A 23,582-nucleotide genomic window follows, 5' to 3' on the forward strand; every position below is an offset into this window, starting at 1 on the left:
ATGAGTGATTTTGCAATGTCACACATCCGTCATTTGGAAAAAGAAAAATATGGGTCCACTGAGTTATACAGCTCTTTTAAATGTTGACAAGTCTCTTCATGTGGCAACAACAAAAACAGAACAACCTACATTCACTAATATTGCTATCAATCTCATGAGAAAAGTTTTTAAGTATTGGGAAGCTCTCCAGATCACAATAATGTATACAGTTTTGCAAATTTCTCATTTTTGCTTGAAAACTTGAATTTTACCATTGGCAACAAATAGTTGCTTTTTTTGAAGTGCCAGTCTCACTTCATTCATTTTTTTTTAGAAAATGTCTGCCAAACAGCCAAATATGAATAATTATAATTTTCCTTTCAGCTACTCTTTCAAGGAAAAATGATTTTTCATAAAAAAGCCATTTCAGATCACAACTCAATTATGCAAGTTTTCCCTTAAGTCAACCATCATAACAGAAGCAAAAGTAGAAACATTCTATGTGTACTTCTCTTTTTGAAATGTACTTGAGGTTTAAGACTTAAAATGATCATTTTATTGCTTCATTGATGACATTCTTAAGTGTAAAGGCCACGTTTTTCTTGTTGTGAGTTCATGAGAGTTAGAATACAATACCTACTTATACTGTTTGGTTCCACTGACTTAATTTATGCTAAAGCACCAGCAGTTTTACCCAATATTGCTTCTGCATCATCATTGCAAATGTCAACACAGTTGTTCCAGAATAAACTCTGAGATTCAAAAAAGTTATTCAACACTGAATATTTCAGTGCAACTTGTGTTTGTTGCCAAGCATGAACATAAAAAAAGATCTTCTCTGATCTGCTTACACAGAATGAATATCAGCAAGAGAGCTTGTTCATCCACATCAATAGATCAGTTCATTTATGCATCAAAAGCTCAATTCTGCAGATAAGATATTAGCCCATTCTTCGTGTTTGTAACTAAATCTTTAATTTATAGGCCATGTAGCCTCTGGAAAACTGCATTGGACATTCATGAGAGAATGAGAGTAGAAAAAGGGGGAAAAACCTTAGTATTATTATAAAAATAGTTTTGGCCTCATGAACCATTTGAAAGGATTTGAGGACTCCCAGTTATCTGTAGACCATACTTTGAGAATAATGGCTTTAGGGGAATCTCTTTGGCAAATTGTGAAAGATAGATTGCAGTAGGGAGAGCCTTGAGACAGGGACCAATTGGATGACTTGCATTGCTAAATACTCCAGGGGAGAAGCAATGAAAACCTGGAAAAGGACGGAGATTTTCTGGGAAAGAAGAGAAGGAAATATATTTGAGAGATGTAGAGTGAGAGAAATCACAAGATTTGGAAACATTGTATATGTGGTATTAACAAGTGGTAAGAGTTGGGCAGCTAGGTGGCACAGTGAATAGAGCACCAGCCCTGGAGTCAGGAGAACCTGAGTTCAAATTCAGCCTCAGACACTCAACACAAAAACTAGCCTTGTGACCTTGGGCAAGTCACTTAACCCCAATTGCCCTCAAAAAAAAGGATAGGAAAACAAGTGGTAAGAGTTGAGGAATGGCCCTATGTTTACAGATGTTGCTATCTAGCAAAATAGAGGACCCTTAAGAATAACAGGGAAAACTGGAAGAGGAATGGATTTGTAGGAAAAGATAATGAGTTCTGTTTAGACATGTTGAATTTGAGATGCTTATGGGACATCCAGTTTAAAATGTTCAGTATGTAGTTGGTGATATTGTGCTGATACTCAGGGTAGAGACTAAGTGTGTATAAATTGATTTGGTATTGATCTTCATGGGGCAGCTAAGTGGTGCAGTGGATAGATTCCCAGGGCATGGGGTCAGAAATACTCTTCTTCCCAAGTTCAAATCTGCCTTCAGAAATCTATGTAGCCTTAAACCCTGTTTGCCTCAGTTTCCTCATTTGTTAAATGAACTAGAGAAGGACATGGTAAACCAGTACAGTATCTTTGCCAAGAAAAGCCCAAATGTGGTCACAAAGAGTGGTACACTACTAAAATGACTCAACAGCATTCACCTGCATTGACATGATAAATGTAACTAGGAGAGCTACTGAGATCACCTAATGAGGAAATATAGAGAAAAAAGAGAATATGATAGCATACTTGGGAGACACTAGCAAAAGTGACTAAGGAATTAGTCAACAGGCAGATAAGTGGTAAACTAAGGGAAAGTCAAGTCACATAAACCAAGAAGGGAGATATTATCCAGGAGCCTGGGGGACTGGAAAGTTGGGATATTTGAAGGGACATCAACATGAATATTAAAGTTCCTGGATTTAGGATGGAGAGGAAGTTTATTAATCAATCACTGAACTAAGTGAGAAAGGAGAGAGAATACATTGATAGTTGATAAAAACAGCTACCAGTATCTGTATTGGCTGTTAAATTTGTATTGCATAAACCTCAAAGAAAGGAAGGCTGCTGAATCATTACAGTTAAGAGAAAATATGGAAGTAGTAATGAAGAACAAATTGTATTCTGACTCCTCCATCATGACTGTTGAGTTGGGGGAAAAAAGTAAATGTGCAGCCAGTACTGGAAAGAGTGGCCATGGATGCAATGTTATTAGGCAGAACCAGGTCTTAATGAGGGCCAGAAGATGGAAAGGGAAATAGAGGACTCGATATAAGATGGGAGAAAGTGTCTTACTGATGAAGCAGATCTTCCCAAAGGGCACAGTAGAAGGCTTAAGTAGATCTGGGACATTGTGATGGGAACGGGGAAGCTGACAAGTGGGGAAGGGGAGTTTTTCAGTTACAGATTCAGAATAAGAAGAATTAGGAGTATGTTCATTACTGAGGGAGGAGTCAAAGCAGAGTGACAGTAAGGTTTACAGAAGAAGGAAAGTGATTAGAAATTTCAAGGTGGATCCTCTGGATTTGGGCATACTTCTTAATTGCCTATCAGGCATCTGGAAGAGGAAATGATGATGAGGTTGCTCTATTCTTAAAGGCTGGAGTAAGTCTAATCATGCTGTGCCCTTTGGGTATCTAGAAACAAAGTGATGAGGTAGGAAGTGGTATCTCTAGGCATTCTCAGTCCAGTTATGAACAGGGATTGACCACCTTCAGGCCATAATTCTTCTAGAAGACTAAGGATGAGGAGAGAGATTGTGTTTCCTAAGCCCCCTTCTAGTATACACTTCTGGTTATGATTCCTTAGATAATAGACATGCCTTCTGCAGAGACAAGAGAAGGTGTGTCTCTGACCCTCTTTGCTAGCCAAGAGTCACTTAACTGACAACATTAATCATAATACTTCAAGGGGGAAATATGGTCTTCTATGAAACAGAAAGATTTCAAGCTTTCCTAAGAAGAAGATCAAAATCAAACAAAAAAGGTGATCTCCAATATAAAGACCCAAGAGAATCCTAAAAAGGGAAAAAAAAGACAACATAAGGGATTCAATGGAACTGAACTATTTACATCCCCACATCTCTACAGGGGAAGATGATACTTGTAATTCTTAAAAATTGTACTGGTACAAAGAGAAGGAATATACCTAGACAGAGGGTATGTGTATAAGGTGAATTTGAGGGAATGACAAAAAAAAAATTAAGGGATGAGAAGGAGGGCTACACTGGGTTCAAAAGGAGGATAGAGGTAGAGTGGGGCAATTATGTCAGGTGAAGAGGTGCAAAAACTTCCAATTACAGTAGAGGGGAAAATGGTAGGTAGGCAATGCTTGAACCTTACTCTCATCAGTATTGTCCTGAATAGTGAGTAATAAGTACATTGAGTTGAATATGCAAATCTATTTAACCAGACAGGGAAGTAGGCAGGGAGGAGATTAAGCAAATGGGAAGGTGGTAGGCAGAAGAAAAACACTGGTGAGGGTGGGAAGGTTGAAAGGAGAGAGGACAAAGAGTAAGAAAAATAGGATGAAAGGAAATACACAGTAATCATAACTACAAATATGAATAGCAGAGTGGATTAAAAAACAAGACTCCTACAATATATTGTTTACAAGCAACATACTTGAAGTAGAGACACACACAGAGCAAAGGTAAGAGGTTGGAGCAGGATCTATTATGCTTGAGCTGAAGTAGAAAAAACCGGGGTAGAAATCCTGATCTCAGACAAAGAAAAGCAAGCCTGATTAAGAGATGAGGAAGGAAACTTCATCTCGTTGAAAGGTACCATTCACAATAAAGTAATATCAATATTAAACATATATGAGCCAAGTAGTATAGAATCCAGATTTTTAAAGTGGAAGTTAAATAAGTTACAAGTTCATAACCATACAAGATAAAGAGAGCATTATAAAATGCAAAATTGATAATTTTGGTTATATTTGCTGAAAAAGTTTTTTGCACACACACATTCTCTCTCTCTCTCTCTCTCTCTCTCTCTCTCTCTCTCTCTCTCTCTTTCTCTCTCTCTCTCACACACACACACACACACACACACACACACAAACAACAATGCAACCAAAATTAGAAGGAAAGCAGACAGCGTGTCTCTGATAAAGGCCTCATTCTCAAATATATAGAGAAATGAATTTATGATAATACAAGCCATTCTCCCAGTTGATATATAGTTAAAAGATATTAACAGGCAATTTTCAGATGAAAAAAATCAAAGCTATCTATAGACATATGAAAAATGCTCTAAATCACTATTGATTAAAGAAATGCTAATTTAAGCAATTTAAGGTACCAACTCACCTATATGATTGACTAATACTAAAAAAAAAAAAAGAAAAATGATAAATGTTGGAGACAATGTGGGGAAACTGTGACACTAATACAATATTGGTGTAGTTGTGAAATGATCCAAACATTCTGGAGAGCAATTTGGAGCTATGCCCAATGGACAACCACACTGTGTATACCCTTTGGTCCAGGAATACCAGTACTAGATCTGTATCCCAAAGAGGTCATAAAAAAGGGGAAAAGGACCTACACGTGCAAAAATATTTATAGCAGTCCTATTTATCATGGGAAAATATTGGAAATTGAGGGGATATCTATCAATTGGGTGGCTTAATAAGCTGTATGAGTATAATGGAATAACTATTGTCCATTAAGAAATGATGAACAGATACATTTCAGAAAAAAAGGAAAACAAAGCAAAACATGGAAATACTTGTACGAACTGATGCAAAGTGAAATGAGCAGAACCAAGAAACCACTGTATACAGTATCAGCAACATTGCATGATGATCAACTATGAATGACTCAGTTCTTCTCAGCAACAAGTACAAGTAATCCAAGACAAGTACAAAGAACTCACAAAGAAAAATTCTATCCACTTCCAGATAAAGAACTGATGGTCTCTGAATGGAGATTGAAGTGTACATCCCACTCTGACCCCCCTTACTTGACTCTTTTTCTTGTTTTTTTTTCCCTTTAGACCTCTTTCTTCTTTCACAACTGTGACTAATATGAAAAAATGTTCTACATGATAGCACATGTATAGCCTATATCAAACTGCCTACTGTTTTAGGAAGAGGGGAAAAAACTGGAACTCAAAATCTTGCAAAAATAAATGCTCTAAAAATTGTCTTGACATGTAATTAGGAAAAAAAATATATTATTAAAATAAGAATTGCCTGGGACACTAGATGTTAATTAATTAATAAATATATTATTTTTAAAAATTGCCTGGGTCATATAATCAGAAACAGGCTTGAACCAAGTCTTCTTGATTTTGAGGCCAGCACTCTATCCAAACCTCTTCAGTTTCACATACACAAACATACAGACACACACACACAGAGGCACACACACACACATGCATGCATGCACACACAAAGTAAGGCAGTCAACTGAACTCACTAATACTGGAACTAGCCCTGGTATCCTTCAAATGAGTCTCAGCTGGGGCTGGGAAAGATCAAATCAAAGACATTTCCAGAGATCCTTGGTAGTAATGATCTGTAGATCACAGCAGAAATAGGGACTCAAAGATGTTCTAGTCCAGAGGTATGACAGCACTCCAAGATGAAGCCAGAACCAGCTTAAAATGTAATTGGGAAATATTGAACAAAATAAATTAAAACCACAATAGAATATAGATTTGTTAATTTGTGGTTTTCTATGTCTATATGCTACCTAAGGGATCTTTACATAGAGTTTAGTTGGTATCATTTCTATTTGTTTGACACCAAATGTTCTAGTCTAGAGGGTAGAGCAGAGGCTCTTCCCCCAAACTTAGCATGTGGTTACATAAACTCTCTTTGGGGCTTGTGAGTTCATGCTTCTGGGAAGTTTAGGCAGCTATGGGGTAAAAAAAGTAGTTTGTTTAGATAAGGTGGTTTATAGGAGTTCTGAAATCAGAACAGCTTGCATCTTATATAAAGAGGGCTATTGTCCTGCTCTAGCAGGACAGACAAGGAAACACTAGTGAGCTAAGAAACCATGAATTCCTAGCTCCAAACCAAAGATTAGAGGTATGTAGGGTTCCAGAAAAGGGGCAAGAAGAAAGGAAGAGATACCAAGTAGGTTGAGGGGACATGGCTAGAAAGTAGAACTAGACTGTCTCTTTTGGAGAGAAGAAGATTATACAAGAAAAAAAATGGAGAAATTCTTTTTCCCCTCAAGTGCAATGCTGGGTTATATTTGGATTTTGCATCTCCTGAATATAGTAGGTGATTAAGAACATTTATTGAATTGCAACAAATCTGGTATAAGTGTAGCTTATGGATAAGATTTTGAGGAAAAAGGAAAATAATAGTAATAGTCACTGTGGGGTATGAGATAGGATGCTTAATATAATTATCCTACTGTAATGGGAATGCAGATTTGGAAGATCTTCCCTGCCCCTAGGCTAAAGTGCACCTGGAGCCTGGGGTGGGAGGCTTGTTTTTCAGTAGATACTTCTTGATTGGCCAGTGAGTCAATAAGGTTGTTACATTCTCTGAGCCAGGAGAAGGCTATATAAGCCCTGATGTGTAGCTTTGTTTTGGGGGCTCACTTTGAGAAGTGTTCTGTGATTTGATATGGATTCTGGGAAGCCATTGTCCAGAGCCCCCCCGGCTTTGAAAAACCCAGATGTTGATTTGGTATGGATGTAATGGTTGGACAGTTTGGAAATCTGTCTACTTGATCTGTTTCTGTCTTGATAATTCTGCCTGTATACTTTGAAGTTCGGGGTGCTGACCTTTTCCCCCTGAACAAGGTAAACGATATATGTCTGACTGATTAAAGTAAGCTTGTTAACCCATTTTGAGTTGCTTTCCTTTAACAAAGCAGGTCCAAGAACCTGTGGTGGCGGCAAACCCTGAGGACACTTGGGGTGCTTGCTGCTACACCTATTTAAGGTAAAGAAACTATAAGCAAGATAAAAGAACTGCATAGGATATTAAATGACAGAATTTGATCCACTTATATGCATATATATAAATATATCTACATATATACATATACAGATATGTCTACATATGTGCATATACATATATAGATATGTCTACACACATAAATATATAGATATGTCTACATATACATATATAGATATGTTTACATACATATATAGATATATCTGTATATACATATGTCTACATATACACACATGTCTACATATATTCATATATAGATATGCCTACATATATAGATATATCTACATATATAGATATAGATGTATCTACATATATCGATATGTCTACATATATACATATATTCAGGATGAGAATATGAAAAATTAGTTTTCTTCCTTTATGCAAACCCTTTAATTTTAGTTCATTTTAATTGGGACAAGTAACATTTAAAAAGGTTAAGAATTAAAATTCTCACCCTCCTTCCTATCAATAATCATTACTGTCCTGCTAATTAGATGCTAGAATGAAGTCTTCTGCTTGTTGTACTGTATACTAATTTTCATAAGTTAGAACTAATGTTATAATAACTATTTTATTTTTCAGTAAAAATGGAATATGAAATATGAGTATATTCAGTATCACAAAGTGTAACATTCAAATTGTGCTTTACTATTCATGCATAATTATCTACATTAAAATGTATTTAGGGCACTTTCCCACATTTTCCTCCTCACCAAATCTTTCTTTGTGAACATTGTTTGTATATTTAAATTAAAATGAAACAGGCCACTTCAAGCTTGGAAATGTTATTTCTTTCATTTAAAATTATAATCAGTGATGAACATTTTAAATTTAAACTGAAAATAGGAGGTAACAATAATCACTTTTCAAATAACTTTTCTGATAAAGATTTACTTCAAGTTTTATATTCCCTTTAGAGACAGGATATAAGAACAATGTTGTAATCATACACAATATTTCCATAATGTCACAATTCACTACTAGTTAGAATTCCACCTTATAATACAGGCCTCAGATCAATACATTTACATTGCCATTTTCCATGCTTTTTTTAAGAACCAAAGAAAGGAAAAAACCCTCAAATTTCTAATACCAAAAAGAATCAGAATTCAAGGCAATTACCTGAATAATTGAGACAATTATCCCAATAACTCAGTAGCTTGAAGCCCAATTTCATTAGTGAAGTCAAATGATGAGTAGGGGCAGTTATCTGCCTAATTATAGAAAGAGAAGTGGGAAAAAAGACCTTTTACTGAAAATAGGTTGGTAATTGAGACAAAAGTAACATTTTTGCTTTTATTATCTTAATAATTGCCTCAATTCCCTATCTAACTTTGGTATACATCTGTCAAAGGGAGAAAGATAATTCAGGGACTTGGACTGAAATCACCAGATAATTGTTTTGCTCTCACAACTCATTTTGTTTTTGTGAGGGAACATTTAAGACTTGAGAAAACTGATCTCGAAGCAATACTTTGAAACTGTGTTCAATTTTTAAAAGTAAGCTTCAATTCCTAGATAAGATCAACATTTAGTAAAAGGGAAGTATTATTCACAGAATCTCACAGATGTCAAGGTCTGTCTTAAGATGTAGCACCCAGAATGTTATAACACAGTAGTTCTTACTCAATGATCAATTAATTACTTGATTAGGCTGCTAGTTAGCACAGAACCCTGGGTCTGGAGTCAGGAAGCTGAAAGTTCAAATTTAACCCTTCTTCCAGACAATTACTAGATATGTGACCTGGGGCAAGTCATTTAACCTTTCTCTATTTTTTTTTGAGGCAATCAGTGTTAAATGACTTGACCAGGGTCACACAGCTTGTCAGTGGTGTCTGAGACCAGAATTGAACTCAGATTCTCCTGAGTCCTAAACCAGTGTTTTATTTTCTCACCTGTAAAATGGGAATAATAAATAATATGCCCTATTGCATAGGGTAAAAATCAAATGAGATCATATTTGTAAGGTGTTTACTTAACACAGTTCCTGGTACATATTAAGGGCTTAATAAATGCTTCTTTCCTTTTTTCCCCTAATGAAGTTTCAGGGATGCAAATAATAGCAAGAAATATAGCCCCTGCCACCATCTAACTTATATTCAAGTAGGGGGAGATGGAAACAACAGAAAAGAAGAGCTAGCAAGTGGTGATAGTGAGACTTTCATGCTTCGGCTGCCATTTTGCCCAGCTAACTCTTCTTGAACTTTCAGTCCACTGAAATCCTCAAACCTTTTTCATACAAACTGCTCTCAATAGCATTCATTCATTCAAAATATGATTGGTGTTTGTGTATGAAATATTGTGAGGAAAATAAATATAAATGAGAGGATGTCCCTACCCTACTAAGACTAACAATAGTACAAAAGAAAGAAGTTAAGTTCTAGAAGGTCATAAAGGAAGCAATGAACACTTGTGATTTGGAAGAGGGGATTAGTATATGGGTGAGCTTGAAGAGGGAGGATAGGTGTTTGAGGGACCCCAATGACCAGAGTCCCTAGGTGGGCAGTCTGGAGTGAATTCACAGGCTCAAGCATTCTGAGTCAAGTTGGTAAAAGTTTATTGTTACACTTTACAGCAGGCATAAGTTCTTAGGGAACCTGCAACCTTAAAGGGGTAGAATTAAAGTTTTTATAGAATAATCCATAGTATAACCTGTTCAATTATGCTAACTAGGTGAGTAAGGGTGGGATTAGGGGGAGTTAAGGAGTGGTCAGTTCTTAAATGAAAATGCACTTTTAATATCCACTGCACAGCTGTGTTGCCCATAATTCACTGTGAAATAGCCCAAAGTGGGGCTACCTGGAGATGTGGTTTTGGGTCACTAAATCAACTAGTGGTCAGGACTGACTGAGAAATGCCCAGTCTGCTACCCATCAATGTACTGTTTGACAAGATGGATGTTGGGAGTGTACATATGTCCCAAGCTAACGAGGGATCCAGGATGTGAATAATGGGCTAAGGAGTTACTCATAGATAGCCGAGTGAAGGATTCATAGGTGCAGCTGGTTATTATACTAAGGGGAGATAAACATTTCATGAAGATTGTTAGGCAGAGTACTAGCAGGGGGAAGGGGCAGAGAAAATGCTCTGAGGCTGGGGAGATTTGAGGCTAGGGAGAAATGTGATTTTGCAAACTGATGTGATTTTACAAACTGGGGTTCAAGCACAGGCACCCAAGCACTCCAACAAATTCATGAAACAAGTAGAATTTGAAGTGGGTCTTGGAAAACGGAAAATATTTCAATAGTTGGAGGCAGAGAAGAAAACATAGGAAAAGAAATGGAATGAACAAAGTCATTGAAGAAGGAAAACATTCAATATTATTTTGGAGAAAAACAAATAAAATGACTTGGATCTGAGAGAAGGGGAAGTGAGGGATAAGGTCGAAAAAGGTTTTGAGGAAAGATTATGGAAATCTATGAGTATCCCCCAAAGGAGTATGGGGAAATAGGATGCTAATTAGTAATAATTAATAATAGCAGCTAATATTTATATAATGCTTACTCTGTGCCAGGCACTAGGCTAAACATTTTTTTTTCATTTTTCAATAATCAGTCTAATTATGTTTGAAGTATTTTACACCACTTGGAGTGGTGAGTAAATTATATATACATGTATGTGTGTATGTGTATATACCCACACACATGTGTATACATACATATATGTATATATATGTATAATATACACATATATTTATATATTTTAATTTTTTTTTTGCAAAAACAACTCATGAAAGTGTCTTTATAAGTGTGGAGGGCTTGTGATCTCTGTTGTTACGGGGAATATCCACAACAGACAAAGCCACATGCCTATAAAGTACTGAAGTAAGTGCCATAGCAGTAAATCAGGGAAATGCCAGAGCCTTGTATCATTGAGGTCAATTTCATGGGATATACTTGGTCATATGATATTATTCTCTTCATACTCAGAATCATAAAAAAATAAAAAAAAGACTGTCATTTTGATATTTGTGACTTTAGTGTGAATATCAATTTAAGAAGATGAAGAAAAGAAATTCTACAAAGTCCTTGACATGGTCTTCTAAAATTATTCAACATATTTATTGATACTCAGTGCCTTGAGTTGATCATAGGAGAAGATAGTAGAAACTCTTAGGGAAAAAAATGGTTTAGGATTTAAAAATAAGAGTGGCCAATGATTTGCATGCTATTTTTTGACTTTCATTTCATTATACATCCAAGTTAGAAGTAAGGGAATAGATAGAGAGATTGGACCTGTGATTTCATCAATATATGGACCTTCTGAGAGAGGAAACTCCTACCAAACCAGTTCAGTGAACAAACATATATGCAGAAATTACTATGTGGCAGACTGAGCTAAGTGGAGAGAATACCAAAACAAGCATAATGAAAAACAAACAAACAAATGAACAAGCAAACAAAAGCAAAAACGAAAATAGTCTTAACTCTCTAGTTTTACACTCTAATGGGGAAGCCGATATTTGAAAGGAAGCTGAAAGTGTTCAGGTTCCACAGTCCCTGGGCATGACAAAGTTCAAAGTACACTCCTTTGGGGAAAATAAAGATAAGATAATTTCAGTATTCTCTATGTAACTTATAATTTTAGAGAGTTCCCAAACTCACACAGAAATGTGGTTCCCTAATCCACCAAAAGGATCCCTTTAAGCCACATATTGTCTTAATTTTAAACTGTAAAGTTATCTGTGTCTTATTGTATTTTTATTTATTTAGTTTGGTAAATATTTCCCAATTTTATTTTGATCTCATTTAGCTATACTCTGTGGCTGTAATCTCTGACCTAGAGGACTGATAAATTAAGTAACAAAAGGTCAGGGGTAGATAGCCAGCATGTGTCAGGGGCAAGATGTCTCAGATCTTCCTAGGTTTGAGTGCAACTCTCTATACCATGCTGCCTCTCCAGCAGAGGAAAACTGGATTTTTTTTTTACTTACTTTTCTGGCCTACATAAGTTTTGCTAGCAGCTCTGGGTCTATTCTTTTAGTACAGAACAAATCAAGAACTCCCTCATTTTTCCCAAATATAGGACTTCATTAAAAGACAATCCTTGCTCTAATTCTTTTCATTGTTCTTTTCCTGGATAACTCTTTAGAGAGATAGTAGCAGAATATTATTTCACTATGGGGTAACTCATCAAACTTGCTTCACTGGGTAATAACAGCTTCCAGCTTCCCAGCTGCATGTATACAATTCAATTCAATAAACAATTATTAAACACTAACTATATGTCAGGCACTGTGCTAAATTCTGGGGATACAAAAACAAACAAACAAAAAGACCTGAAATATCAGAGGAATTCCAAAGAATAACAAAACTGGAACAGGTGATATGAAAATGATAAATTGTATGATTTACCTTGAAAAACATTTCCTCCTTTCTTCTATACGGGGCCATTCTGTGTCCTAATACTAACCACGTTTAGACTTAGTCCTTGCCAGTATGTTATAGCAGCCATTAAAACCATTTAGAAATAACTCAACTGGCATGCCATCTCTTGGACCAAGAGCTGTGTTTTTTTTTTAATTTGCTATTGCTTCATTATTATAATATTGATACTGCTTGAATTGGCTTATCATTAGAACAGGGAAAGTAGACAATATGTATGTAAAATCACTCCTTTAATACTCTGGTAATTTTTTAAGGAATCAAACTCCTATTCACTGACTTGTAAGGAAGCCACTATCCTCCCCTAACTGAAAATGAGGACAGCAAAGATCATTGTATCTGCAAGGTTTTGAGTACCCTAAGGTATATTTTTTTTGTACCCTCATGACACAAACTCTACAACAGCTCTTTTAATATTTTAATTCTTATCCTGGATTCAAACTGTTTATTAAATATTTTTGTTTTTCTCCTTTCTAGTCCATAGAGCCATTCTCCTTGGAAAAGAAAAGAGAAAAATATAATAACAATCACGTAGTTCTACCTTCCCCATATCATCTCTTATAATCCTAACCAAAGAGCTAGAAAAGTCCCTTTATGTCTCTGGGCCTCAATTTCATCATTTGTAAATTGGGAATTATGATATCTGTTCCATATGACTCCTATGGATCAAATGAGATCTTAGTAGACTTAAGAACACAGGCTCTGGAGTAATGACCCTGGTTCAAATTACACCTCTGATGTTTACCACCGCAATTACCTTGGGCCAGTAACTTAGCCTCATTAGGCTTCACCTTTTTCTTCTCTAAAATGAGAGAGTTCAACTACATGAGCTTTGAGGGCCATTCCAGCACTACATTAAACCATGAGCAATGAACACATAAAGTCTTCTACAATTGGGAAGTATTTTTAGAGCCGAAAGAAGTCTGGATTTGGAGTCAAAAGGACCTGCATTTGAGTCCTGTCTTGATCACTTAGTAGCTTAGAACAAGTCATTTCACCTCTAAGTGACCTTTTTTTTTTTAATCTACAAAATAAGAGCTATAGTGTATATGATCCCCAAGGTCCTGTCCTGTTCTAAATCTGGAATCTTATTGTTGTGTAAGACATTTTTGTCCTTGTGCTATGAATTTTATTTAGTTCACTTTGTGACTTTCTTTTAGAGATCTATCCTTCTGTTTGAGAAAACAATGAGATAAGCCTTAGAATTGGGGGGGGGGCATGAGGGGGAACTAACTGGCTTTTGCAGGATCAAAAAGGATGAAAACTACAAAATCCCATCTATTTAAAAAAGCTGAAAATTACATAATAACTTGGACAGTCAGAAAGTGTTTGGGGAAAAAAGTCCATCTGTCATTTGCAAGGAGAAGATGCTTATTATTAGATGTCCTACATTATGGTGCTGTATATAAGAAAGGAAAGTGGAGAGAGTTGACAACTATGCAACTTAAGCTTATCTTTTCCAAGGGTTCAGCATGTCTTTCTAGATTGTCACCAAGGCAGAATTTGACACATGTACCTGCACAGGACATTCCCTTCACATGATTACACCAGGAGGCAACTGTGAGAAGGTAGAAGTCCTATCTCTGAGGAAGGGATACTCACAAATGTGTCATACGTAAAGTCTCCAAGTGCTAGAAAGTAGGATAGATCCGAGAAAATGGGACTACATCTCATTAATAATCCCTTTAGTACTCTTACCAGCATATTTTTTTGATGCCACAACACAGAAATCTATTTAAAAGGTTTGACCTTTAGGTGTGTAACATTTTAATAAGAATGAAAACTTTGACTTTGTAAAAGAAAACAAGAAAAAGAAAAAAATGGATCATTTTCAGTACTGTTTAGCCCTGTGAGTCAGACCCAAATCTTCCCTCATGAGTAATGCTGTCCTCTTTAATCTTTTTCTGGCAGATGGCTTGCTAATTTCAAGTCCCCAAAGTGATAGGTATTTTATTATATGCAGCCCACTTGGCCAGGAAAAGTAAGAGTGTAGCCTTCCACACCTTCACTGATGAAGTTAATGAGTTCATATGAAATTTATGAAACTTATTTTACTTTTTCAAAGGTGGCAGAACTCGGCTCTCAAAGAGCAAACATGGATTTTTTGCTTTAATAATATTTCTTTGCTGAGCTCCAATAAGAAAAATTTGAGAAAGTGAAATAACCAACTTTCTCTTCAATTTCTCAAATCAGTATCCTGATAAAATGTGAAACCTAGAAGACACAGTGGGGATCAAGTTACTTTAATCCCCTCACCTTATAGATAAGGAAAATGAGTCTAAATGGACAAGTAACTTGGCTGAAGACACTCTGATTTCAAGCATAGGGATCACTCACTATAGGAGAGCTGCTTGGGCAGGACCTTTGCTACTTCTAAACTCTGTAATTACAATAGATCCAACTAGACAGACTCTGTAATTACAATAGATCCAACTAGATGACCTCTAAAACTTCTTCCTTCACTAAATCTATAATGCTATGATTCCTAACTGCTGTCACTGTCTTCCTTCTCTTCTGATCACTACTTCCCCAGTAATCTTATACCATCACTTTCATAACAATAATAATAATCACCTCTCTACCCAATTCTCTCTGTTCAAAATCCTTCAAGGTTTACCTACCCATAATTTACCAGATGAAGTCAAAACTCCTTTGCCTGGCACTGAAGTCCGTGTTTAATCTGGTCATAACTTACCTTTCTGGCCTTATCTTTATCTGCTATTATTTCATTTCCTAGATGAAGTTTGCTACATTTTTTTGTCATTGATCTCTTTGACACTAGAAAGAAATCTAGGGACTCTTCAAAATAATGTTTTTACCTACAGTTATAATTGGAGGAAATGCTAAGTTGCAAGTGTGCATACATTTACACCTCCCTCCCCCTCCCCCCCACATGATTTCTGTCCTGAATCCAAATTTAGGGACAACCTGAAATTTATCTGTGGGTGCCTTGGCTTGGACCACCAAGCAAATTCAATGCAATTTCATTTAACTAACAGTTATTAACTAATTTCCTGCATTAATCCTTTAAAGACATATATATTTTCTTACCTCCCTTTTCTCATACTATATTGTCTCTCTAAAATATTTTCTTTCTATTCCCATTTAGTGAAATTAAAATGTTCAAGACCCAGATTAATGCTTTTTTTTATGATTACTGACAGCCTGAATTTTTTCCTAAGAGTTTTGCCTTTTCATATCCTTAGAACATTTATCAATTGGAGAATAAATTATTCTGTTAAATTTCAATCATTTCCTGATATATCTTGGAAATCAGATTTTTATTTTTAAATTTTTATAAATTAATTTATTTTTAATTTTCAACATTCATTTCAAAATTTGAGTTCCAAATTTTCTCCCCATCTCTCTCCTCCCCCACCCCCAGACAGCATGTATTCTGATTACCCCTTTCCCCAAACTTCTCTCCCTCCTGTTACTCCCCCTTTCTCTTATCCCTTTCCCTTCTATTTTCCTGTAGGAAAAATAGATTTCTATACCCCATTGCCTGTATATTTTATTTCCCAATTGCATATAAAAACAATTTTAAATGTTTGTTTCTAAAACTTTGAGTTCCACTTTCTCTCACTTCCTCCCTCCCCACTCACCCTCAATTGAGAAGGTAAACAATTCCATACAGGTTACATATGTGTAATAATGCACAAAACTTCCCTAACAGTCATGTTATGAAAGACTTACTACATTTCCCTTCATCCTATCCCACCCCAACACCATTTATTCGATTTTCTTTCTTTCTTTTTTTTTTTTTTTTGCTTTTTTTTGGAAGGGTAATTGAGATTAAGTGACTTACCCAAGGTCACACGACTAGTAAGTGTTAAGTGTCTGAAGCTGGATTTGAACTCAGGTCTTCCTGACTTCAGGGCTGGTGCTCTATTCACTGTGCCACCTACATGCCCCTGTTTATTATATTTTCTACTTTGACCTTGTCCCTTTTCAAAAGTGTTTCCTTCTGACTACTCCCTCCCTCAATCTGTCCTCCCTTCTATCATCCCTTCGCCTTTTATCCCCTTCTCCCTTACTTTCTTGTAAGGTAAAATACCCAATTGAGTGCATATATTATTCCCTCCTATGACAGTGAGATTCACTTGAAATCAGACTTTTATTGAAGGGAATTGCTGCAAAGATTTTTTTCCCCAATTGTCTACCTTTCAATCTTAAATTTATTAGATGTTTTTGTGCAAAGTCTTAATAATTTTATTAAAATAAAAAGTTTTAATTACCCATTTTATCTTTGGTAATCTTTCTCTCTCTCTCTCTCTCTCTTTTTTTTTTTTGCTAGGGAATTTTCTCCTACTCATAGAACTGACAGTCCCAGTCCACAGTTAACTCTTCCTATGAATTCTTTTTATTTTTTTGCTTTTTGGAGGGGGAAAGGCAGGGCAATTGGGGCTAAATGACTTGCCCAAGGTCATACAGCTAGTAAGTGTTAAGTGTCTCAGGCCACATTTGAACTCAGATCCTCCTGACTCCAGGGCCAATGCTCTATTCACTGTGCCACCTAGCCTCCCTCTCTGAATTCTTTTAATTATTATTATTAGTACCAACAATGATGATAGCCAAGATATATGTAGCATTTACTGCCCTTACTATGTGCCAGGAACTATGCTAAGCTTATTACAATCATCATTTCATTTAACCCTCACAACAATCCATAAGTATCTTTGTTTTAGAGATGAAGAAACTGAGGCAAGCAGAAGTTTAAGTGACTTTCCAAGGGTCACACAGGAGTGTCTGAGGGCAAATCTGAACTCAGGTCTCCCTGACTCTAGCGCAGTAGTCCAACCATTGTGCCACCTATGACTAATGTGGTATGTATCATGTAGAGAGCCTTGTATTGTACATAGTTTATGTATATTTAACTCCTTTACTGGAATGTAAATATCTAGAGGACAGATATCCTCTTCCCACCCCCACCCTGGCAAGTGGAGTTAAGTGACTTGATCAGGGTTACAAAGGTAGTGTCTATGAACAATTTGAACTCAGGTCTTCTTGATTCCAGCACCAGTGCTCTGTCCACTGCATCTCTTAATTTGCCCCAGGATATCCTCTCTTAAGCATCTTTATATTCTTCACAACATGTAACAAAAATAAAATAAAATAAAAATAGTTGTTATCCACTATACACTTGTGGCATAATGGAAAGAACAATAGCTTCTAGAGACAGAGGATATGAGTTCAAATTCTGCCTCTCAAATTTACAACCATGTCACCTTGAGCAAGTCACTTAACGTTATTGTTTAACCCTAGGGCTATCATCTTTATTTTCTAGGATTGTTGACTTGTTGCTGTTGTTGTTTGTCCTTCATTCTCAAAGAGGACCATGATGTCAGGAATATGATGACATCACTGGCAAGGAATTGGATTTAAGGGAGGAAGGGCTGTGCAAAATAACCAGCCTCACTCTCTCCTCTGGAGCCATCTTGGTGCAGTGAAGACATAGAGGTGGATGACTGGAGATGACCACTCTGTTGGCATTTTTCCTACTTCTAATAATATCAAAGATTAACTGAGGCGATGTGATGGCTATTTCCAAGTATTTAAAGGGCTGTCATATGAATGAAAGATTAAACTTGTTCTATACGACTAGAAGTTACAATGAGGTGAATTTGGCTTTGATGTGACTAAAGATTTATCTGAAATCAGAATGAGTTGATTAACTTCTTGAGAAGTAGAATGTTTCCTCTCACAGGAGGTTGTCAAAGAGACAAACCAAGTGGTGGTTAGTTGAACAGGGCACCGGCCCTGGAGTCAGGAGGACCTGAGTTCAAATCCAGCCTCAGACACTTAACATTTACTAGCCGTGTGACCTTAGGCAAGTCACTTAACCCCAATTGCCCTCCAAAAAGTCAAAAAAGAGAGAAAATGAATAACCAAATTTGATCTGTTGTAGAGAGAATTCCTTTCCACTGTTAGGTGGGATGTTGATGATCGCTTGAAGGCTTCATTGATTGAAATTTCTAATTCCAAAATGATAATTTTGTGCATCTATTAATGAAATAGAGTATCTCTATTTTGATTCCATGACTTAGCTCTTCTTGCATAACGTGGGTTTCAAGAAAATGCAACAAACTTTTAATGAGACTTTATAAAAGCAATTTACTTTACCATCTCTTAAGAAGTCCACTTTCAGAAGCCTACACAGAGAGTCAAATTTTACCTTCCTAATTATGTTTATATTTACTAATTTTCACTTGTGTCCAATTCTTTATTACCCCTTTTGTGGGTTTTCTTGGCAAAGAGGCTATAGTGGTTTGCCATTTCTTTTTCCAACTCATTTTACAGATGAGGAAACTGAGGTAAAAAAGGATAAGTGACTTGTCTAGGGTCAGACAGCTATTAAGTATCTGAGGATGGATTTGAACTCAGGTCTTGTGACTCCAGACCTGGCACTGTATCCACTAAGCCATCGAGCTGCCCCTTTACCTGATTACACTAGCTAAATAAGCAATATGGATTTATTTTTCAAATATGTACAAACTGAGGCCTGAGGGTAGGAAGAAAAATCCTGATGCCAGTGGATAAATATATTCAAAAAAATCTTATGATCTACTACTACATGCATATCTAAAAGAGATTTGTTTTAAAGGGGAAAGGAAGCTATATGTAAAAAATATTTATAGTTGCCTTTTTTTGTGGTGGCAAAAATTTGGAAATTGATGGGATGTCCCTCAGTCAGGGAATGGATGAACAAGTTGTGGTATATAGTCTTAATGCAAAATTATTGTGCTATTCAAAATGGTGAGCAGGATGATTTTAGAAAAAAAACCTAGAAAAATTTCAATGAACTGATACAAAGTCAAGTGAGTAGAACCAGGAGAACGTTGCACACAATATTAGCAATATTGTATGATGATCAACTGTGAATGACAGTTATTCTCAGTAACACAAATATCCAAGACAGTTTTAAAGGACTTATAAAGAAAAATGCTATCCACCTCCAGAGAAAGAACTGATGGAGAGTGAATGCAAAACAAAGCATACAATTTTTTGCTTTGCTTTTTTCATATTTTCCCCCCTTCTTTAGTAACATGATTAATATGGAAATATGTTTTGCATGATTGCACACATATAACCAATGTCAAATTGTTTGCCTTCTCAATGAGGGTTGCAAGGGAGGGAATTTAAAATTCAAAGTTTAAAAATGCTAAAAATTGTTCTCATATTCCATTGGGAAACATATAAAATATTGTTAAAAAGTATTATGGGCTAAGAAGTGAGGTTTAAATTAATATGCTGTAGAACTAAACATTCTTAGGTAACATGCAACTCAACAATTACAGTTTACAGGATGCCTTTTTTCTCCCCTTTGGAGAATGAAAAATTGTAAATGAGCTTTCTTTGGGTGAGAACTATTCAGAAGTTTTGCATTTTCTCAAGTGCTGTTTATTTATTCCTTCCAACAACTTTTAAATACATCTAAATTTAGAGTTGTAAATCATATATGAAAAGAGAACACATTTCAGCCATGCTATGAATTCATAAAATATTGCACTTTATGGTTACCCCTTGGTTCTGAAACACTAAGTTGTAAACATCATAAGAAGTTGTTTTCATATGATATCCTTTTTCTTATAGAAAACATGAAAATATCCAGGCAGCAAAAGTTTACCTCACTTAAGCCCTTTCCCAATGACCCAGGTGAAGGGAAAAACAATATTGAGGTAAAAATGCTTTCTCATATAAAAATCAATTTGCTTCATAGCTTGGTTTGTGGATTACAGCTCTGTCACTTAGCTCATATCTGCTCACATGGCTGCCTAGTTTGTGAGCAACTGCAAAGAGAAACCTCCTGGGAGAAAATCATCAAATGCTGTATTTTTAATTGAGAAAGCACAGACTGGAACCGAAGAGAGCATTTTCACAATCTGCAATTATCCTTATCATGTTTTATTGTTTTGAGGGGTAAATAAGAGGAGCTATTTTAACAAGTTCAAAACTATCTTAACAGGAATTTTTAAAGTTGGACGGAAATTTTAATTTAAGTGATCCCCAAGTTACCATGAAAAAACAAATGAGGTCTTTGCTGAGTAAATGTAATCAGTACAATCAAGAACAATGGATTTAAACTGTTCCTCAGTATTTTGCAGGACCTCAAGCAACCCTACTTTATTCTCTGTCTCTGTCTCTGTCTCTCTCTCTGTCTCTCTCTGTCTCTCTGTCTCTGTCTCTGTCTCTCTCTCTCTCTAATCCTCTTCCCTTTCCCTCTCCCTCTCTTTCTCCTTCTCTCTCTCTAGATCTTTCTAATCTCCTCCTTCTTTCTCTATGTTTTACCTACATTCAATTCAATACAAGAATTGTATCCTTTGGAGGCAGCTAGGTGGTGCAGTGAATAGAGCATCCGCTTGGCATCAGTAGGACCTAAGTTTAAATACAGACTCAGACCCTTATTAGCTATGTGACCTTGGGCAAGTCACAATCCCAATTGCACTGCCTTCCCTCCTCCAAAAAGCAGGAAAAAAAAGAATTGTGTCCTCTGATTGATTAGAAAAATTGTGAGTTGGGGTGGTTAGGTGGCAAAGTGAATAGAGCACCAGCCCTGGAGTCAGGAGGACCTGAGTTCACATCTGGCCGCAGACACTAAACACTTACTATCTGTGTAACCTTGGGCAAGTCACTTAACCCCAAATTACCCCGTAAAAAAAAAAGAAAAAGAGAAAAATAGTGAGTACCTAATTTAAATGTGGGGTCATTTTTTAGTAGATGTAGCCCCACCAATCACCTTAATTCTAGCTTGGGTTGGTATTTTTAGGCCCCCATTAGGGGGAGAACTCATGAGCTTCATTCTACATATTAATAGTAAAAAGAGATCTCTTCTCGAAATTTATAGTTAGAAGAGACCTGAAGCCTAATGATTTTAAGCATTTTTTCCGAGGTTACACACATGTGAGAGAGAGAGAGAGAGAGAGAGAGAGAGAGAGAGAGAGAGAGAGAGAGAGAGTCCTGTCCTCTACATTGTTAGTCTGAAAACCACCTAGCATTAAAAAAATTTAAACACATTACCCCTCCCACATATCCATATTTGTTAAAATATATTCATATGGGCTCTTTCTTCCTCTATTATAATGCAATAGACATCAAGGATTCGAAGTTTTAAAATTTGCATTTACAGATCTTAGATGTGGAACTTTTTTTCATCTCTCTTAGCATCTCTCTTTATTAGACACTAATAAATATGTACCTTATAAAACCTATGCAAAATTGGAAATTAAAAGAGTGAGATAAAGATGAATAATACATTTGATTTTAGAGTCAATAAGATGTTGCTGGAGTTTATTGCATAGTAGGAGTGGCATGGTCAGATCTGTGATTTAGGTAAAAAAAAAGCAATTTGGCAGCTGCATAAAGGATCGATTGAAGAAGAGAGAGATTTAGTGGCAAGAAATTCAATTAGGAGGCTAGTGAGATAGTTGAGGTGACAGTTGATGAAGATCTCAACTAGAGAGAACTAGGAGAGCCATGGAGATAGATGTGAGAGGTTTTATGAAAACAGAGAAGATGAGATTTGGCAGCTGACTTCATAAGGGGAGTCAAAGAGTTTGAAGAGTTGAAAATGCTACAGAGTTTATAAGCATAGGTTACTGTAAGGATAATGGTACCATCCACCAAAGAGGAGTAAGTTTTGGGACTCGGGCAATCATCTAATGCATCCAAGTCTGCCTATCCCATGTAATTCACACTATCTCAGCAAAAATGAAAAGGGATGGGGAAAAGGGGGTCATACTCATAGGCTACTACACTAGATTGCAGACCAGAGTATCTATCAGAGCTAGATGGTGTTAATAGGTAAGATTTGGTAATTTTGTCTTAACACTGCCGTGGGACCCAGATCATGGTTAGAGTGTAAAGATATCCAGGTACAATGCCTTGGGTACAGTCACAAAGACCAGGCGTCGGAAGCCGCAGATTTGAGGCAGATCGAACAACGACGGTTGAAGGGCGTTGTAGTCATATTGGAGCAAACATCAGGAGCAGCTTTTGTTGGAAGGTTTAGAACTGACACATCTTCCTATCCTTTGATCATAAACCACTCAGTGTCATGTCATGGCTTCCTGGATGTTTTAGCAAAATTGTTGCTATAAATATTTTTGTAATATGAATCTTTTCCCTCTGCCTTTGATCATGTTTGGTTATATGCTTAATAGTAGGATCACTGGGAAAAGATGATATAAAACTTAAGGATTTGGCGCAGTAAAGTTTTGAAATATTTCCCAAAAATAGTTGGGCAAATTCACAGATCTACCAACAGTTCATTAGTTAGTGTTACTTTCCTCCCACAGCCAATGCAACAATCATTTGTTTTTCTTTTATTGTCATTTTGGCTAATAAGAAGGGTAGAAAGGTAGCAACTCAGAGTAGTTTTAAATTGCATTTCTCTTATGATTAGTGATTTAGAACAGATTTTTAATATAGCTGTTGTTAGCTTATACTTCTTTTGAAAACATTTATGTCCTTTTACAATTGGGCGATTGGGGAATGGCTTTTATGTTTATATTTTTAAAATATAAATTCTATTTTATAAAATTCTACTTTTTTATATTTATGAGATCATAGGATCATAGATTGTAGAATTTGCCCTCTTTTTGTCGATTTAGTGAACAATTACCCACCTACTTCATTAGTTTTTCAATCAGCTTTTCATTTTGTCAATTAATTTTTAAAATTTGTTAATCTCTTAATTTTTATATCTAATATGCTTCTGTTTAGTACTTTGTTCAATTGTATCCTTAATTCTTTGTTCTTTTCTTTTTTCTCCTTTGTTGCTGCTGTATAAATTTAGAGATATAAAATTTCCTCTACTTACTGCTTTGGCTGTATCTAAAAGTTTTGTTACATAGTCAAAATATATTTTTAATATAAAATTATCTATTGTTCTGATTTGTTTTGCAACTCATTT

The sequence above is a fragment of the Petaurus breviceps genome, unplaced genomic scaffold (assembly GCF_028583685.1).
Source record: "Petaurus breviceps papuanus isolate PSGF00001 unplaced genomic scaffold, PetGlider_PUasm1.0 154, whole genome shotgun sequence".
Classification (NCBI taxonomy): domain Eukaryota; kingdom Metazoa; phylum Chordata; class Mammalia; order Diprotodontia; family Petauridae; genus Petaurus; species Petaurus breviceps.